At 49.8% G+C, this 19,810-nt stretch overlaps 1 protein-coding gene across 1 annotated transcript in view; it reads left to right on the top strand.

Annotated features, from left to right (window-relative positions):
* The first annotated feature begins 8,175 nt into the window (after window positions 1-8,175).
* Window positions 8,176-19,810, top strand: part of SLC6A1 (solute carrier family 6 member 1) — a 41,402-nt gene continuing 29,767 nt past the window's right edge. Inside the window, exon 1 of the mRNA XM_045832455.1 lies at window positions 8,176-8,365. The gene's annotated coding sequence lies outside the window, so the exon portion shown is untranslated. The remainder of the gene's footprint in view (window positions 8,366-19,810) is intronic.

Genomic DNA, 19,810 nt, shown 5'->3' with positions numbered 1-19,810 from the left:
CCAGAACCCTGCATGTGTCATCTTCACCCTCCCCTAGGCTGGCTGGGGAACTCAAATAAGAGCCCATTCAAGGGCTCTTTTCCTATCAAAAGAGGATGGTGTGGGTTTTTACTAACAAGGACCCAGAGCTCTTAGATGGGCTCCTGGCATATCTACCAAAGTACAACATACTCCCAGGACCAGTAGTCCCACTCGAGGGATTCAAAAGACAATTCTGTAAGTGAGTCTTGGATTAAAAACATGTGGCATTTTACCAGCAAGTCTGTGTGAAAGAAATGTGTCCACATATATGCCTGCTTATAATAGCTTCAAATGGGAAAAACATAAAAGTTCATTAACAGCAAAATTAATAAATTATAGCATATTTGCCTGGTGGACTACTGTGTAACCCTGAAAAAGAATGAACTATCGTTACACCCAACAGCATGGATGAATCTTATGACATGTTGAAAGAAGCCAGACACACAAGAGTGTAGCCCAAATGTGAAGTTCAAGAACAGGCAAAACTAGGTGGGTACTTGAAACATCTGGGGGATCACTCTGTAAAGTACATGACTGTCTATATGCTGTATCCCTGAAACTAATACAGAATAACATTGAATGTGAACTTCAACTGAAAATAAAATTTAACAATACTCATATATAGATACAAAAAAAGAATAGGCAAAACTAATGTATGAGGCTGGAAGTCAGAATAGTGATTACCTCTTAGATGACATATTGACTGGGAAACTCTGAAGAGCTAAAAATGCTCCCCATCTCGCTCTGGGGGTGGGTGTCTGGGTGTGTGCCCATGCACAACTCAGCGAGCTGTACACACAGGACACTGCAGTGCTCTCTGCATTTTAATGTGTGCGTGTTAGACCTGACTTTGAAAAATTGTATGCAGGCTGCTGGCTGGACCAAAAGGTAAAGTGTGTTGGCTTCTACGGGTCACTACAGCACCAGGGACAGGCAGGGAAGTGAGGCTTATAAAGTCTGGCTGCTGGTGGCTTTGGTCACCAGTTGTGGGCAAGGGTAGGGTCAGAGAGGCATCTAAGGGCTTGGCAGCTAAGAAACTGTTTCCCCACTTTCTCCTTAGAAGGAGCCCATCCCTCATAGATGCTTATCTCAAAAGTTGCACTCAAGGTGCCATCATTTTTAAAGTCACCAAAAGCCCTCTGCTAGGGTTGCTATTGCATGAACTGCCACCTTGGATGGGCACAGGGCACTTGGAACTCATCACCTTACAGGAAGCAACTGAGCCAACTCCAGAAACAGACACAGCAATCTGAGCAACTTGCCTGGGGCCACATAGCTGATAAGGGGTGATGTGCTTTTTAGCCCTTTCTTATTTAACTAGAGCTTAACCATATATCAATGCTCTATAGATAAGGCCAAAAAAAAAATCTTTAGGAAGGTGTGACAGTTTATGAATACTAAGAAAATGGTGACAAGCCCCAGCTCAACTTCCTGGTTTCAAATCCCAGCTCCAGCACTTCTAGGCGGGCTCTTGGGCAAGCTACCTAACTTTTCTGTGCCTTAGTTTCTTCGCCTGTAAAATGGGAATATTAATAGTACTTCCCTCCCAGGCTTGTCAGAGGATTACTGTTGATAAAGCAACTAAACAGTCTCAAGCAAGTATGCTCTCGACCATGGTAGCTGTTTGTGTGTTATTCAATAGCATTTACTGAGCCCTTTCCCAGGCTGCACACCCCTCCAGCCTATCTCAGTCAGATTTCAGGATGCCACTGGAAGCTTCTACCTCATTCCCATTTCACAGACCATGAAACTGAGGTTTAGAGATGAATGGCTTTTATAAACTGAAGGCCCCCAGAGAGTAAGTGGCACAGCCAGAATTTGAACCAGGTCTTGCTAGTATTCAAATTCTACATGACTTTGGATAAGTTGTATCATCCTCTGAGTCAGTTTAATTTGCAAAATGGAAATAATGCCACCCATCTTATGGGGTGTTTGGGAGGGTATTGCACTGATTCATATGAAGGGTTCCAACACCAAGTAGAAGCTCAATAAATACTTAGGTAGTTACTTAGCATTTTAAAGGCATGACTTGCTAAAGTCGTGTAGCTCCTGGATAACTCCCTGGGTGTGAGTCAGTATTCCCATCCCGAGACCCACGTTCTTTCCATGGCACCAACTGCCTCATTCTGCCTTTCTTCCAGGCCTCTAGTTTCTTTCCAGTCTGGTCACCCGGTTCCTCTCATGTCCTCCTGGGCTTCTGGAGAAGCCTCAGTGTCCTCACTAACCTACATGGGAATTAACCTCAGTTGGTTGTCCATAGGTGACCAGTGAAATTCAGATCCACTCTGAGAGCAACTGTGATCCTCACCAGCTGGACAAGGCTTTCACTCCCAGGAGCCTGGAAGTGCCCACAGGAGAAAAAACACAAGGGTTTTCGGAACTCAAAGCCTTAATCTCACACTGTCTGTCTGGGGGCAGATGTGCAAGTTCTTGAACCTGACACTTGAGTGGGGCATGAACACAAGGTTTTCACTCGTGCATTCCTCTGTTAAACAGATATTTAGTGGGTGCTGCCAGTGTGCCAGGCACTGGGCTATTTACCCATTCCTGACCCCACACAAGTTGGAGTCAAGGAGGAGAGAGAGGATGAAGCCGCGGGTTAGCCCAGTGTGTAAATTTCTATGCAGAGTGAATGTAGCCAGGGAACTGAGCCAAGCCCAGAGAGCAAGAGGAGTCCTGCTGCCATGCAAGCTGAAACCTGCAGAGTAAAGAATAATTCACTAGAAGAAGAGGATAAGGGAACAGTGTTCCTGGCAGAGGGAACAGCATATGTGAAGACCCATAGGTGGGCACATTTTGAGGGGCAGGGAAGGTAGTAACCTCATGTGGCTGGATGCAGACAACACGTGTGGAAGGAATCCAAGAGTCCCAGGCTCTCTGTACTGCGGAATGTAAGGGTGAACAAGTATTGAGCACCTGTTGTGCGCAGGGCTTCAAGGGACAACAGTGCCTGCCCCACCAAATGGAGAGCAGTAAGTATTGAAAGGGAGGCAGAAACAAGATCTGTGTGGGAATCTGAAGGAAGAAGAAATCATATACAATTGGGTGAAAACTGGGCAAGATTCTTGGAGGCGGTAACATCTGAGATTGCCTTCAGCTCTCACTTGTCAACTGGAATCTTGTCAACTGGAGACAGAGGGCAGGGCACCTCCTTGTGAAGGCAGCAGGACAATAAAAGTATTGAGCATTCACCATGCACCAGAGTGAAATCTGACTTTATCTAGCAACCTTGGCAGGTAGACGCTATTATTACTCTCATTTTATAGATGAGGAAACTGAGGCCAAGGAAGGTGAGGTCGCTTGTTCAAGATTTGTCTAGTCCCAAAGCAACACTTTACCCACAAGGCTGCATGCTGTGAAGAAATGTTTATTGGGAAAGCTACACAGGGACAGACTAATTCTCCACAGCTGCTCCCCACCCATGTCAGGGGAGGGGGGGGCGCGGTTGCATTTTTGGAGGCAGCAGTCTGACCAAGTGATAAAGTATTGAACCCTGCATAGCATCACACACACAAATATTTGAACACTCAGCAATGAAGCCACTGCCGGGGACCTCCCCAGCATGACTTGGACAGGATAACAAAGTGATCTTATGTCCTATTATCTCCCTCAAGGTTTACTGTGGTTTTTCAAGTGGTTACAAACATTAATGCAGCAGTGCTTCTGCTAATGGGGAAGTTTCTAGCATGCAGGGAATGTGGTTAAAATAATAATCCCCCTTCAGCAAACAAACATAAAGTCCTGTTTCCCCACAGGAGATGTTTCCTTAGGTGGAAGGGGGGCCTCTCAGTCTTACCATAGTTTTGGGAAGCTGGAAGATGGAATTCTGTTGTCCACAGAGACTGAGTCAGCTCCAAGCAGCTGATAGGGGTGAAGGCAGGAGGCCTGGGCAAGGAGGTGGGGAACAGATACGGGTTTGGTCTCCCCTGAGCCCTCACCCAACGGCCTGGTGACTTGGGATGGCAGCTAGGAAGTGCAATCTCTTTCATTTACAGGGAGAAGCCTGGGGCTCTGAGAGAGGAAGAGACTTTCCTAAGGTCACACAAGAGGGTCAGTGACAGATCTTGGCATCCTGATCTCCCAGAGTCACCTGTGGCCTGACAGGAGGCTGTCTGGGGTGGCAGGAAAGTCCCAGGGGCACTGGCTTTGGAGGTGGCTGGGCCTGGGCTGGACCCCAGCTCTGCTTCTCTCTACCTGTGTGACTTTGGGCCGGCCACCCTCTGGGCCTCTGTTTCCCCATGTGTCAATAATGAACACACAGCAAGAGCTCCAAAATGTAGCTAGTAGTCATCATCTTCCCGGCTCTGTCACCAGTTAGCTAGGCAAGTCATTGCCTCTCTCTGGGCCTCAGTTTACCCATTTCTAAAATAAAATGATTCAATTAGGTAATATCTAAGGGCCATGTCCAGTCTGACACCTTGTAAATCTATGACTCAATGAATTACTCCAAGTCAAGAAAGGGAGAGGACTATAACAATAATGTTAACAATAATTTTTCAAACATTTACTGAAAGCCTACTATGTGCTAGGAACTCTGCTTGTTGCTAGACTTCCTCATGTCAGCCCTGCAATACAACAGCCCCCACAGGTCTCCTGACATCCAATGTTCTTCCCTTCAATCCCCCTTGCATACCTGGCCAATCTCAGCTTTCTTAAGCCTTACCCTTCACTCTTCTACTCCAGCACATTCAGTGTCTCTCCAGCGCCCCCCAGGGTCAAGTCTAATCCTTTCATGTGAAGGTTAAGCCTTTCCATGCTCAGGCCCTCTTGTCTCTAATGGAGTCTCCTATCAACTGTGTTACCTCTTTGTCTAGATTTCCCCGTGCCTCATGCTCAGAGGTGCTCAGTAAACGTTTGCTGAGTGAATAAACACATGGGTGAAATGCTTCTGTAAATTAGGCTACTCAAACTTTAGTCATTTGCAAACCAGACACAGGAGTTTTGCAAAAATCTGTGTAATGTGTCTATTTTTACTTACTTAAATATTTTCCTTTTTTAGATTAAATAAATGTATCTCAAAAAGAAACTGTACATCATACTATAACTAGAAGATCAGTATTACTTGCCAGAAATAGGTCTCCATTAAAATAAACCCAAGGAGAAATGAGCAATGCAGTCAATTCTAACTAGATATTATTGTCTACCAAGGCTGGAGTCCTAAGACTCATCTCTCTTACTTAAAATGGGATTAGGACATGCACTTAAGAGGTGTTGAAGACAAATTAGCACTAACCTGAGACTTGCTCATGGACAAAAATCACAAGGATGTTACAGGCAGATGAGTATGAAAGAGCTTTTGCATGCCATGTTATTCTACTACATTGAAAATTATCCTAGCTCCCACCAGTGGCTGCCAGCCCACATTTTGGGAACACTGCTAAACAGAACCCATCACTCTAGCCCACAAGGAATGCATGTGAGTTCTCTGAAAGGCTTTAGCCTGGGCTTTTGGGAAGGACACAGAGACCCTGCATGCAGCCACCATAATTCACAGTACAGTGTCCCTTATCTAAAGCCCCACTGCAGTTCTTAGAACTCAACTAATATGAGTTTGTTGTTTGAAACTATTTCCCTGGTAGCATAATGAGGTCCTCATCCCTGGAGATGTGAAGACAGATACTGGACAGTCATGGAGGTGTGGGGAGATGGGCAGGGAGCAGGGAATGTTGAGGAGACAATCCAGCATCAGATGGTCATGCTACGAAACTGACAGCCAGGGTTTGCTTCCACGTGTAGGCAAAATACATTTAGAGCAATGAAAATGGAGGGAAATTAACTTCTGAGCAAGAATAAGAAAAACAAAAGAGACAAATTTTGTGTGAGGCTATTCAGGAGACCTGAAGAAAGGAAGGAGGATGGAAGTGGTTATTATTATTCCTTTATATAAGTAACGCTTTATATATCTTAACCCAGTACTAGATTCAGCAGGACTATTTTAGTTGTAAGCAACATAAAAAGAATCCAGACTTGCTTAAGTGACAAAAGAAACTTAAGGAAATTTAAATAACTAAATAGCCTTCAGGCATGGCTGAACCCAGGGACTCAAATAATATTCATCAGGCCTTAAGCTTCTGTTTGACAATAATTTTAGCAAAGGTCCCTTGGAGAGTTTCCATTGACCCAGCATATGTCACATGTTCCCCCCATTATGGTCATGGTAATTAATGTGTTCTAGGTCTCATACCCACCTCTGGAAGGAGGGAACCCCATCCAGCCACATGAATGTGAGTGGAAGAAGGGAAGTTCCCCATATTAAAATTGACGTGTTATCCCTTAAAGAAGTTGACATGAATATCAAGCAAGTGGAAAACAGCTTCCATCTTTGCTAACTGCACACCCTTTCTCAAAGCTGTGCCCACATCTCCATTCAGATGACTCCTATTCATCCTTTGGACCACAAGTGTACTTCCTTGAAGAAACCTTTCCTGACAATCCCAAATTGGACTGGGAGCCCCTGAAATGTGTGGTCCTGGCAGATCTTGTCACTCTGGGCTTGTGTGGTTATTTGACAAAAGCCTGTCTCTCACACTGGTCCAAGACCACCTTGAGGTCTGTGGCCTTTCTGTCTTGCCCAGTGCTGTGTCTCCAGAGCCTAGGGTAGTGCCTGGCAAATAGAAGGCGCTCAATAAATATTCATGTGAAGTACTGGTGGAGGTCACAAGGACCTGGGGACCAGTGAGCGAGGAGGAATGGATGAGTCAAAAAAGATATAAAGATTCCATGCTGTGGCCGAGAGTGTGGGGAAAGACGCAAGAGAAGACTGGGTGACCTTGGGGAGCACTGCGTGTTGTGGGACCCCAGGAAGGATGATCAGACTGTGGAGCTAGGTGGGGGCGTGGGAAGTCAATGGGCAAAGGCCAGCCCTGGGCACAGACAGAGGAGATGAAGAGTAGGTCCAGGCTGGAGAGAAGAAATCTTTTCTGAGAGTCCTTGGGGGATACAAAGGGAAAAGCAGTCATGGCCCCATTCCCAGGAACATTTGTGAAAGGAAGATGTGGCCAGGACTTAGCAAGGGGAAGGGAGGGAGTCCTCAGACACTAGGCTGGGACTGGCTGGGAGAAGGGCTTCTTTGGGGCAAGCATCAAACCTTAAGAACTGGAAAAGAAGAGGGTGTCTCCAGTTCTGCTGTCATTCCTGGGTGTTTTTTCCAGGCTGTGTTTCCCTTTTCTGTCATCTGTTTATCCATCTGTCCATCCAAAACACACACAGCCAATTGTGTCTCTGTGATCAACCCCTGGCAGCAGATGGGAAGTCCCTTCCAACTCACCCCTCCCTGCCACAGCACACACTCAGCCTGGTCCCAAGAGGCTGTTAGCTCCAGGCCAAAAGCTTCGTCCCCCTTGCAATAGACAGGGGAGGTTGCTGGGGAGGCGAAGCGGGGCAGAGAGGAGGCAGGAACCCACCCCACACCCACACTGAGGACCCTGTAACCTACAGAGATGAGGGGGACAGAGAAAAGAACAAAAAGACCAACAGAAGCAAACTTATGAGGTGGAAAGAGAAAACCCAAGAGAGAAATCCAGAGATGAGGGGGACAGAGAAAAGAACAAAAAGACCAACAGAAGCAAACTTACGAGGTGGAAAGAGAAAAACCAAGAGAGAAATCCATGTTGAAAGGGACTGGGAGACTGAGACCAAGACAGCCTGAGGACCCCAAAGCCAAGGCAGGGACGAGGGCACCAGACTGGAGGAACCGGAAAGAGGGAGAGAGAGGAGGAAGGGAGCGTGGAGCCAGCCAGACAGGAGAGGGAGTGGGGAAAGGAGAGAGGGAAGAAAGGAGAAAGAGGAGAGAAGCAAGGGAGATGTGGAGGGGGAAATGGAAGGGGGAAATGGGAGAAAGAGGGAAGATGGGTAAGAAAAGGACAGCAGTAGGGGTGAGGAAAAGGACCCAGGCTTCAGGCGAAGACGCTGCGAGGGAGCACCTGGGAGCGCGGCCCCTGCGGGCGGAGGCGAGGGGGCGAGGGGGCGGTGGGGCGGTGGGGCGGTGGGGCGGTGGGGCGGTGGGGCGGTGGGGCGGTGGACCCGCGCAGGGGACGGGAGGCGCAGGCAAGCCCCTCCCCGGGTGGGCGGGCTCCTGCGCAGCGGCCACGCCCCCGCCCGCGCTTCCCGCCCCTCTGTCCCGCGCTCCCCCGTCGCCTCCCTTCCCCGCATCCCTCCGCCCGCCCTCGAAAGACCGAGCCCGAGCGAGCGGCGAGGTTGCGGGCCGGCTGCACGGAGCGGAGGAACCCAGAAGCCGGGAGCGCAGCGCGGACCGTGCGGAGAGTGGCCCCGCGCCCGGAGCTCACCAGAGTGGCCGAGCTGCCCGCGTAGCGCCCGCCGCGGGCAGCCCCAGCCCCGGCCGCAGGTAGGAACGGACGGCCGGCGTCGGGGCGTGGGGCGCAAAGCTCGGGACAGTCGGCGCAGGACGGCCAGGCGCCCCGAGCCGCCGCGGTGGGCCTGGCGGGGTGGGGGGCGGACACCCGGAGATTCTAACCCCCGCACTTCGCCTCGCCTGGGGCCACCTGAAGGAGCCAGAGCACCGCTCCGTCCGTCGACGATCGTCCCGGCCATTCCCTAGGGAGGCTCCGAGGGCAGGGGACTCCAGGGAGAGTCACCAGAATCGCATGTCCCTTCCTTGTCTCGGGGCCACTTGGACCCCCCGGGTTGGCGCTGGACTCTGCTGGAACCGTCGAAGCATCGCATCCATTCCCCAAGGGGTAGGGGGGGACCCGAGAGTGAATGTTTGGGGGACCGTACGCCACTTTTCTCTCTCAGAGTCAGCTGTATCGAGACAGAGCAGTGCCCATCATTTATTCTCCAAAGGCTAAGGAGGCCGGCGACTTGGGGACGGGACACCTCCTCCCTATCCCAGGGCAGCTCCAGCTCTCAAGAAATGTTGGCTAAAAAGCGCACCACAGCTCGGGCTGAGCGCACACAAGCTCTCGCTGGCCTCCCCTCTCCTTTCCCCTAGGGATGTGGGGTGCAGGGGCTCCACCGGAGGTTTTAAGGATGGTGCCCCTTTGCCACCAGGGCACCACGCTCACCTTGTCTTGTGTTCTGGCATTTACTCCCGGGGGATGGCGACTGTGCCTGCCACGGCTGCCCGAGGCAAAGACCATCAGGTCTCCATGTACCGCCAGGTCCCCTCGGCCGGCACCCACAGATGCCCTGTCCTAGCTTGGCTTAGTCTTCAGACAAGGAACTCAGACCTGGCAGCTCTTCTCTGTCCCCCAGCTGAGTCTCTGAGCTAGTATCCTCCCCAAATAGACGTGAACCCTAAGAAGAAGATTGGATTTTAAAAAGCCAAATGATAACACCCCGTTTCTTCCTAATGTGAGGCTGGAGCTTTGCCTTCCTGTCTCTGGAAGCTCAGCCTCACCCACATGAACAACTGGCAGGGGGAGGGGGTGCTGAATAAAATGGCTCCTGAGCTTTGGTGACACCCCCAAAATCAGAGACTGTCAGGCTATGCAAGTGGACTTTGGAACTGACCTTCATTTTTCTGTGACACAAGGTGGGGGCTTGGTGAGAGAACGGGTTCTTGGGTGCCTAGTTTCTCTCTTTGGGAACTTTGGGGAAAATGTATTCATAATGGAGTCCGAAAAGGCTACCTCAACTCCCAAATTCCAGAACAAAGGAGGTCAGTGGGACTACAGGCTTCTCGGACCCCCGGTCTCTCTCTGGAGCAAGGAGTGGGAGGGACCTTTCCCCAGAGCAACCAGGGCAAAATGGCTGAGCCTCCCCTGAGCCTCAGATATAAATTGTGAGGCAGGCGGCAAACAAAGAAAGCACTCTCCCTCCAGCAAAGCACTGGCTCGGCGGCCAGTCCTTGAAGGACAAACAGTGAGTTCAGCAGGACACACAGCCTGGCTTGTCTGGCATAGCATCTGCAGAGTGGGGCAATCCCTAAGAACCACACAGGAGAGAGGCAGCTGCCTGGGAGAGAAAGTGGGAACCATCTTTCCTAATGCGTGACTATGCCAGGACTGGAAGCGTGGTGAGAAGTAGGTCCCCCAGGACCTCGAGATGGGGGTGGGAGGGGCTTCTAGGGGCCAAGGAGTTAGGCAACTCAGAGGGTAATGACAAAGAAAAAGACTAAGTCCATCAAAGCTGAAAGAAGCACAACAGCTGTTGTCCCCTAAATTTCACATGCCTGGCAACCAGGAGCTCCAAGGCCATGAATTTGTTTATGCATGGCCCAGCACACAGCGGGCACTCAGGAAGTGTCTTAGAATAAAACCAGCATGGATGGAAGTTGGACCTACCTACAATATATACCGGTGCCATTGAGCCATCTGAGACCACGACCAGGAATGAGCCCTGGATGGGTTAGACTTGAGCTGGGGTACTGCCATTTTCTGGCCAGGTGACCTTGGGGAAGTTCTCGTCCCTGCCAGAAGGAAGGAATGGAGTACTGAAAGCTTCTAATGTGCCCAGCTTCCTCAATAACCTTGTGCAGCAGGTACAGTTCTGATCCTCCACTGCAGAGGTGAGGAAACTGCAGTTCAGAGATGGTGAGTGACTTGCCCAAGGTCACACAGCGAGACAAGGTAGGGCAGGGATTTGAACCCTGCTCTTCCAATTTCCCAGCCAACACTGGCCTCACTGCTGCTGAGTCTCTAGATGTAGGTCTTCACCTGTGCAGAGTGATGTGGTGGGGTGATGGTCGGGACTTGATGATCGATGGGGAGGCCCCTCGGGTCCGCCATCAGGCTGCTCCTCTACCTTGCTGGCACGTGCTAAGAGCAACGTGAAATAAAGCATGAAAGCCAAGTGGCTTCTTGCCATCACAAAAAGACACTTCCTGTCAGTGGAGATAAAGGTGACTCAGAATTTGGACACACCTTTTCTCCCTCTCTCGCTTGTGTGTGCCTCACAGGCTGAGTGTCAGCCTCTATCTATTAAGCCTTGCCTGCCGCCTCCAGCCCCCTTCTTCCCAAAATAAATCCCCTTTGTCCTTGGGAGCGAGTGGGATGCCCAAGCCCATCGCTGTCACCTGACCCGAGGTGTACCCAGCTTCAGGCCTGTCTTTGCCCGTGTCAGAACTGCCCCTTCAATGCAACCGTGCAGTCACCCCAGCTTCTCTGTGCCCAGAGGATAGGGGCAGAGCACAGCCCTTGGCATGATGAGAACAACCTTGGGTTGACTCCAGTGGCAAAGAGCAGCAAGGCCCCCTCTCAGGAAGGATTTCATCAGACGCTTGTCCACTGCCCTGTGGCATTTCTCGGCTCCAGCTCCGCAAATGGGCCCCGCGTCAGCAGTCCCTTTTGTCACCTTTCCCCCATTCCCTGAAGGTCACTAGGAGGTAGAGGGAAAGAAAGTGGCGCTAGAAAGGGCAAAAGGGTAGGAGGCTAGATGTGGACTCCAAAATAGGGCTTTCCAGGAAATGTGCCTCAGTAAGCTTTATGAACTTCCAGCGTGTTCTGTTGGAGCTCACCTGAAGCCTTCTGGAGCCAGGAGAAGGGGATGAGGGAGGAAGAGGGAAGCCAGCTAACGGTGGAGATAAGGGTTGCCTGGCATAAACTGTAGGTGTGAACACAAGCTGTGATATTTCAGTGTAGGCTTGGATTCAGTCATAAACAGGAAAACAAAGAGCCCACTCAATATTTTTTCAATGATTATATCAACAATAATAATAATTAACAGTTATTGCAGGTTGATGATTTGCCAGGGAATGTGGTGTGTGCTTTAGTTAATATTATTGTATTTAATTTTCACAAAACCCTATGAGGTATGTAGTGGAATTGCCCCTTTACAGATGAAGAAACAGATAAGGCGAGAGGTTTGGGCACTGGCTGCAGGGTTGCTGGGCTTCTCAATGGCACTGGAGCCCCAACTCAGGCACAAAGGAAAAGCCCCTGGTGTTGTCACTTAGCAAGGACCATGGCTCCCCATTTAAGGAGCTGCACAGTTAGAGAGCATTTCCCATCCTTTTCTGTCCTTGGAGCTTTTCCAAAGCTCTGGGAGGCCAATAGCATGACAGCCACTGTTTAATAACTGGGGAAGCTGAGGCCCAAAGAGATGAATTGTACCCAGTGTCCCTCAGCTGCTAAGTTGCGGAACTGGAATTCGCACCCAGCTGCCCAGCCTGTTGCCATATATCCGTGACTTAGACTTTAAATTCATTTAAAACTGGTGTTGACGTTGTGCACCCAGCTCCCATTCCCTCATTCTTAGGTGTCCCCAATTTGTCATCACCCTTTGGCTGTTCTGGAAGCCACTGAGAGTGGCCAACAAAGCCATCAGCTTCGTTTATCGTGATCTGACATGACACGGAAATGGCATCCAATTTGATGCAAGCTGCCTGCAGCAAAAGGCCTTCTATTTTTACATTTCTCACAAATTGGAAATTACAAGGAGTCCAGGTCTTGCAAAGCAATTGGCTGTGGTGCTCTGAAAGCAGGGGGTGTGCGGCTAGGTGGAACGGGCCACATTAGGGGTTCAGGGGCCCTCTTGAGTCTGACTCTTGGCAAAAGGGGCCCCCAGCTTCCTGGGCCGGATGGGATCCTGGCACACAGGCCAGGTTGGAGGATACTGCCTCGGACAGTGGCCTGAAGCTCTGCCCACCTGTCAGCTGCATAGTGTCTGCAAGATCAGTGTCACATGCCAGCTCTTGAGATAACTGAGCCCTGGCCAGAGGGACATTCAAGGTCAAAGATGCCCCGAAAGACATTGACAGCAGGTTGCTCTCATGGCCTTATTGTTTGATGAGCAGGTTCTGTACAGGGGGAGGGCAGGAGCCACAAGGAAGGAAGCAATGACGTTTGGTATCAGTGTTGCCGTTTGCTGGGACTTAGGGCTTATAACAGTATTCCCGGACATCAAAATGGTACTTTACAGTTTGCAGGAAAAAATATGCTCTTGCAGCTCTACTTTCTTTTGATCCTGGGTAAAGTATTCTAGGGGAAGAAAATATGGTCCTTTATATCCTGAAGAAGAATCTTTTTTCAAACAAAAATAAACATTTTTAAGTTAGTTTTCTCATAAAGCTCAAATCAGAATGACCTGGACTCAAATAAGCCTCTTTGCACACATGTGAGTACATGCACACTTAACATTTATGTAGAATTTCATTAAGTGCTTTCTCAATTGAAGCGTGCAATAGCCCTGAGAGCTCCAAGTGAAATCTATTATTACCAGTATCTCCATCTTTTGGATGGAGAAACTGAAGCTCAGGGAGCCCTTAACGCCCTTGTCCCTGACCTCTGTTTTCCCAGCTGATGGGAATCACCTTTACTAAGCCCAAATCCAAATTTGCCAGGTAGCCCCTTGGGAAGGTACCCAGACAAGCCGGGGTCTGTAGGAGGCAGAGTGCAGAGTGCACAGGGATGGAGTTTGCAGGGCAGTGTGGGGAGGCACAGCCTGAGGTCTAGGAGAAAAGAGCCATGGTATCTTTCCTGAGCTCTGGCCAGAGGCGAAGGTGTCTTTGCCATGGTGATGGCATGTGGGGAGAAAGGAAGGGATGATTCTCTCAGACACACATGCAGGCTCACAAGTGTGCTTATCTAGATGGATTTGGGTGAAAATGAACACTCGGGACCCCGCAAGATTGTCTAGAAGGATCTAAGGGCCTTGATAACCAGGAAGGTGTGGGAGAGTGTTCAGACATGAGCCTCAGAACATTGGGCCCCCCTGGAGGAGTGGGCAGTGTGGTGCCAAGCCATGTCCAGACAAGAGGGTAGAAGCGGAGGGGATGTGGAATGGAAACCACTCGTCCTGGCAACAATCTCACCTTTCCCCTGCCCTTGAACTGCTGTCTGTGCTGGAGATTGTGAAATATCACAAGTTTTAGGAACTGACTTCTGGGGTGCTGGGGGCAGCAGGGATACCTGAGAGTTTGATGTGTCCCCTGTCTGTGTGGCCAGCCTGGCCCCGACCACCGAGTATGGAGAGCCTCCTGGGCATCAGGCTTGGGCTGCCTGAGGCTGGTGAGATGATGCTGGGGGATGGATGCCACTGTCCCCATGGGCAGGAGGACCACCCTGAGGCCAAGGGAGGTGGAGCTGCTAGCTCTGGGTTGCCCAGCACACTGAACAACTGGATCCCCATGCTCTGTCTGAGCTCCATCCTGCGATCCAGCCTCACTGCCACCTGAACCCCTTTGCTCCCGAATCAGATGTTTCCAGAGCTTGAGGTCAAGAACTCACTTATGATTAAAAAACAGGTGGGCTTCGGGGTGGGGAAGGAGTCTTGCTGGAGAGTATCCTGTGATGATAGAATTTAAATGCATACATGTATTACATGTACATGTTTAACAAGTTGGTTCAGCACGGTGACCCAAATAATCAGATGTGTACAAGCCCCAGTTTTGAGCTCTGACTGTGACCCAGACACTGAGTGGAGCACTTTCCAAGCAGTGTCCCAGGATCCTCAATAAGGAAACTGAAGCCTACTGAACTCATGTGGTTGTCCTAGGTGGCCCCTGGCATGTGGCAGAGCTGTGACTCAGACCTGGGTCTGCAGGATCCCAAGGCCTGGGCTTGCAGACCCAAGAAAGAAGTGGGAGGGCAGCCTCCAGTCCGATAGCCTTGAGCCTGCTGGGGACCGTGGGCAGGGTCCTTCCCTTCTCTGAGCTTTGTGTTCTCAGTCCATAAAGCCAAGGGGTTTGGACTGGACAGGACGATCAGCAGTTCCTGGCTTGCAGACAGGGAAAGGGAGGCTTCATGCCCCACTTCCTCCTCCATTTCCCCCTTAATAGCCTCCCGAGACTAATGACTGGGGAAGATAAGAGCCCTTTCTCAAATGGCAGTGAATGCCACTAATGACAGAGCAGATGTGGCACTGTTAATTATGCCACGAGTATTAAATGAGAATGCCAACCCCAGAGGAGTTAAATAGCACCACTGAGCTACAATGGCTATGCCTAGAAATGGTGCCATCATCACGGGCCAGGGCAGAGCTACCCCCTCCCTTGGAGCCAGACAAGTTACAGAGCCTCATCCATACCAGTCTCGTCCCCAGCACTGGGTCTGCAGCAGCTCCTTGGAGCTGGGGACACCAGTGGCTCCTCCAGGGAGATTGTCCAAATGTGGACAAAGAACTCTACCAAATAAACTCTACTTTGAGCACCTACTGTGTGCCAGGCCCTTCTGTGGATCATGGAGGCAAAGCAGACATTGTTTCTGCTTTGAAGAGCTGCTCACAGTGAAAACCATAAATTTCCTAAGAGCAGGAATGCTGTGTCTTCTGGGTCTCCAGTGCCCAGCATAGTGGAGGACACATAGTAGGTACTTACCCCTTGCTTTTGATTGTGTGACTCCTTAAGTGAGAGCCCGAGGCCACACAGGTGGGAGCTGGAGCAAGGTCAGCCCACAGGTGGGCTGAGTGGGGCAGAGGGACAGGGTAGCAGGCTGGCTCTCTTCTCTAGGCACCACTGACTTGGCCTTTCTGGATGGCTGGACTTTCTACTTGCTGGCTAACCACAGATGACCCCTTTGCCCTTTCTGAGACTCAGTTTACACATCTGCACATTGGGCAGAGTGAGGGCTGTGATGGGTGCAAGAAAATCTGTCTCCCACCAAACCCAGCCCTGAACATGGAGGGTCACAGAGATTGCACTCATGTCTGAAAAGTGACACTTTGCAGGCAAGTCAGCAGAAGGAGAGAGTGCAGTCACCAAAGGCAGCTCCTGGTTCTTCTTGTGGACTTGAAATGTCGCTCAAACCTCCAAGCCCTCTTCAGTAGCTCTGTGTTCCCTGCCTCTCACTTTCTGGACCTCAAAGGCTATTTCTCCGGTTTTTCTAGGCCAGAGAAAGCCACAAAACCCACCCATTTCAGACACCTCTGCATTACTAATGGGTAAACCAAGGCTGAGAGAGAAGTCCTAGGCCCACAGGTACAAAGACCTGGAGCTTCTAACCCCTAACTCAGTGCTTTTCCTCCTGCCCCAAGTCAGCCCAGCTCCACTGTTGAGAAATTATTAAATAGAGTTGGTGGAAGGACTCTGGTTGCCATGGCAACGGAGCCTGTGTCCTCCGGAGATAATGGCGTTGTACAAGGCAGAGTGATGTGTGTTGAATGCTGATTCGGGAGCTGCTGGAACAAGTGAAAGAGTGGAGGGGACTGTGTCTAGGGTTTGAGATTCCCCATAAAGGATGCTCGGGGCTAGTGGGGCTGGGAGTAGGTGTGAGGAAACGGCTTTGTCTAGTTTCATCCTTCCTGTGACCTTGACAGAAAGGGATAATCACCTTCACTTTCTTCATGGAGGCACAAAGTGAAGTGAAGAGAGGTGTAGTGATTCTTTCCTCAGGTCATGCAAGCAGGCCAGAGGTGACGCTGGGATTTAAACCACAAACTACTGCTGAGGGTTGGGGGTGGTGGGGAAGACTGTGAGGGGGAGGGCGGATGGTGGCATCAGGACCCAGAAGGGAGCCAGCTCTGAGCACTGCAGTCAGAGCACCCAGACCTCTCTAAAGGCTGTTAAGGAGGGTGCTCGTGGAGATCTGACCGGCCAGGAGGGACACTTCCAGCACAGGAGGGATGGGGAAACAGTACAGCAAGGTAGCTCCAAACCTCAGCTTTGGTGCAAAGTCAAAGCCCTTCCTCCCACTTCCTAGCTGTGTGGCCCTGGGCAAGTCATTTCATTTCTTTGAGCCTCAATGTCTTTATATGCAAAAGGGAGGTAATAACAGACTACCTCCTAGGATTTTTTTGTGAAATAAGGTAGGTAGAGCATCAAGCCCCACTCTTGGGCATAGCTCAATCATCAGTCGCTATTACCATTAACCAGAGAGGAGATGTAGGAGAAGGGTCTGTCGCTTCTAACCATGCATTGCTTCTAATTTGTGGAGTTAGAAGAGCGGAATGGCTAAAGCAAGATATGCTCTGGCTAAATGGCTCGGTTGGTTGGAGCATTGTCCTATACACCAAAAGGTTGCAGGTTTGATTCCGGATCCTGGCACATATGGTACCTAGGTAACAGATTCAATCCCCAGCCAGGGCAAGTACAGGAGGCAACTGATCAATTTTTCTCTCTCACATCAATGTCTCTCCTCTGTCTCTTTTTCCTCCCACCTCTCTGCCCGCCCTCTCTAAAACCAATAAACATATCCTTGGGTGAGGATTAAAAGAATGACAAATAGCAGACTCTTTATTCCAGGCTGGTGAATATCAGAATGAACAGTCCTCATCACCAAAAATATGCATAAATATTTTTGCATTTGAAAAACCTGATTGATGTACCTCCCTGCAAATGTACCGTCCCTAAAAGTACATGTGCAAACCACACTAGGGGAAATTGTGTTTTCTCTCTGCAGTTATCTAAATGACTCCACGTTGCAAACGATCTTGGAAAATAAATACTCTCACCCACACACACCTTCATTTCTCGCTCCAGCACAGCTGGCACAGTAGATTTACTTACCTGCTCGGGAATCGGAGCGCATGGGGTTAACACCCTGAGAAACCCCAGAGTCCATCATTTGCATGCTGGCAGAGACGCGATGAGAGCTGGCAGACAACCCCATTCCGTTCTGGAAGCAGAAAGAGGGTGCTGGACTCGGGCCTTGGGCTGTTTCAGAAGCAATGGCGAGGGCTGGGGTCCTGACCACTGGGAGGCGAGCAGCCATGTTGTTGGTTTCCGCAAACCTGTCTGCGCCAAGCCACCCCCAGGGACAGCGTCCCGCTTCTGGGTTCCGGGAGGGGAGGGCCTATTGTCTGCTGCCCCTCCTCAGGGTCTACGGGCCAGGGCCAGGTGCCGGGGCAGGAGGCTGTGAGCCTGAGGCCTTGGATCCCGACGCTTCCGCGCTGAGAGAAGCGCCGGGAACGAATGAAGGCAGTTGAGGTTCACCCCGATGTGAACTGATGTGCTGCTCGCAGGCCGGCCGGGCGCACCCACGTCCACTTTGGGCACCGTGTTCAACAAACACTTGGCTGCGAGAATTTGCTTTGGTCAGCCTTTCCCACTGGCTCCTATCATGCCCTTACACTGATTGCCTGTAGCTGAAGGTAATCTTGACATTCTACCCCGGACTTTCCCCCACAGTTACAAAACAGAAAACAAAAACAAATAATGCTAGGCCTAATCAGGTGACCTACTATACTCTCTGCCAGGCGTCAAACATTTACTGTGTTCCAGGTGGTACACATTATAGCCACTTTACATATTCTCCCATTTAATCCTCACAGCAGCCCTAAAAGTAGATATTATCACCTTTGTCTTAGAGAGGTTGGTGACTGACCTTCAGCCACACAGTACCTGAACTGAGACTCAAAACCAGATTTACTCGTCCTGGCCGGGTAGCCCAGTTGGTTGAGCGTTATCCCCTTACACCAAGGTTGCGGGTTTAATCCCCAGTCAGGGCACATACGAGAAGCACCCAATGAATGCGTAAATAGGTAGAACAACAAATTGATGCTTTTCTCTCTCGCGCTCTCTCTCAAAATCAAAATCAATTAAAAACAACAGGTTTCATTTCCTCTAGGCAAGTGCCTGTACCCACTGCCTTGCTCTGCCTGCCCCTATCATAGGTCATGACAAATAATCTCTGAATACCCCTTGAATTGGTTTATTGTGCATGGAACTTGAGAAAATTGCTCAGTAGAAATCCCATTTTTCCCAAATGGGTAGGTTATTCTTGCTACGTGGAATGTTTCACTTTACAAAGAAGGGAGGGTGCCTACTGCAAAGGTTCTTTTTGAAAGCTAAGTGAGTGAATCAAGAACAGATGCATCAGATGCATTGGCTGAAGTGAGCATTCATTCAGCCTTTTAAAAAGGAAATGAGCTTTCTATGGTGGGAAATATTTGAGACCCTGGAATCTGACCCTTAATTGACTCTGAAAATATACTCCCTCATTCTTGCAAACTGTCCTAAAGTGGTTCTCTCAACTCTTTTCAATCTAACTAAGCTTATATTAAGGTAATGGTAGGGTTTGTTGTTTCCCAAATATAAAATTATAATACTGAGCATGCTTTTATACACATCATCCCCCCAAGATTTTTGCATATCCTCCTAAGGAAGGGACAATACTAACCTGTTCCTTCTTCTACCGCTCAGAGTAAGAGCTCTCTGGGTTGCATTGTGCACATTAGGATTGCAAACTCAGGGGCCATTGAGGGCCAGGCAGGTTGAAGAAATAAGTGGTCGGGAACAAGATGGCAGTCACAGTAGAACTTGTAGTAAATCAGAGAACATGTGTCCACAAAGCATGTGAATGCATGTTTTAAAATTCTAAGCTGACGCCACTTGACCAAACACAGGTGGGACCCATTTGGCCTGTGGGCCACTAGTTTGAGATCCCTGGTAGCTCTGATTTTGACTTTGTGTGACCTTGGTCCAGACAGTTTACCCTTGGGGCTTCGGTGCGCTCATCTCTAGAACGGGACTGACAAAGTCTTCAGAGCTGTGGGGAGGAGGAAATGGAGTCCAGGTGTGGACACTTGGTCAGGAACCACGGAGACACCCAGGGCCACCATCACTGAAGTGCCATTCTGTGACACGGAGTCAGCGTTCCACTTGGCCTGTGTGTCTGTGTGTGATTTATCACAGTTTGTCATTTAGTTCAGCCGGTCCCTGCAATGTTAAGGTTTGCTTGTTTTTTTTTTTTTTTACCAAATCTGAGATCTTAAAGGGCCTTTATCCTAATGCCCTTCAGAGCCTTGCAATTGTATCTTGAACAGGAGAGAATTTATTTAATTCCCTGGTTTTCTTACAAATGTGTCTTAAAAGGCAGAAAGTGATGTCAGAGAATGCTAGGTGGTTGGTCGTCATGTCACTTTTATTTTCTGATCTGAATTAATCCTTTCTGGCCTGCTGAGCCAGGGGCCTTGGCAGAGGCATTCCCTGGAACGGAAATGCTTGAGAGTTCCC

This window comes from Phyllostomus hastatus, unplaced genomic scaffold, assembly GCF_019186645.2.
Source record: "Phyllostomus hastatus isolate PE091 unplaced genomic scaffold, TTU_PhHast_1.1 phas_contig_16, whole genome shotgun sequence".
NCBI lineage: Eukaryota > Metazoa > Chordata > Mammalia > Chiroptera > Phyllostomidae > Phyllostomus > Phyllostomus hastatus.
The sequence above is the reverse complement of the archived record's forward strand: the minus strand, read 5'-3'. Positions and strand labels throughout refer to the sequence as shown.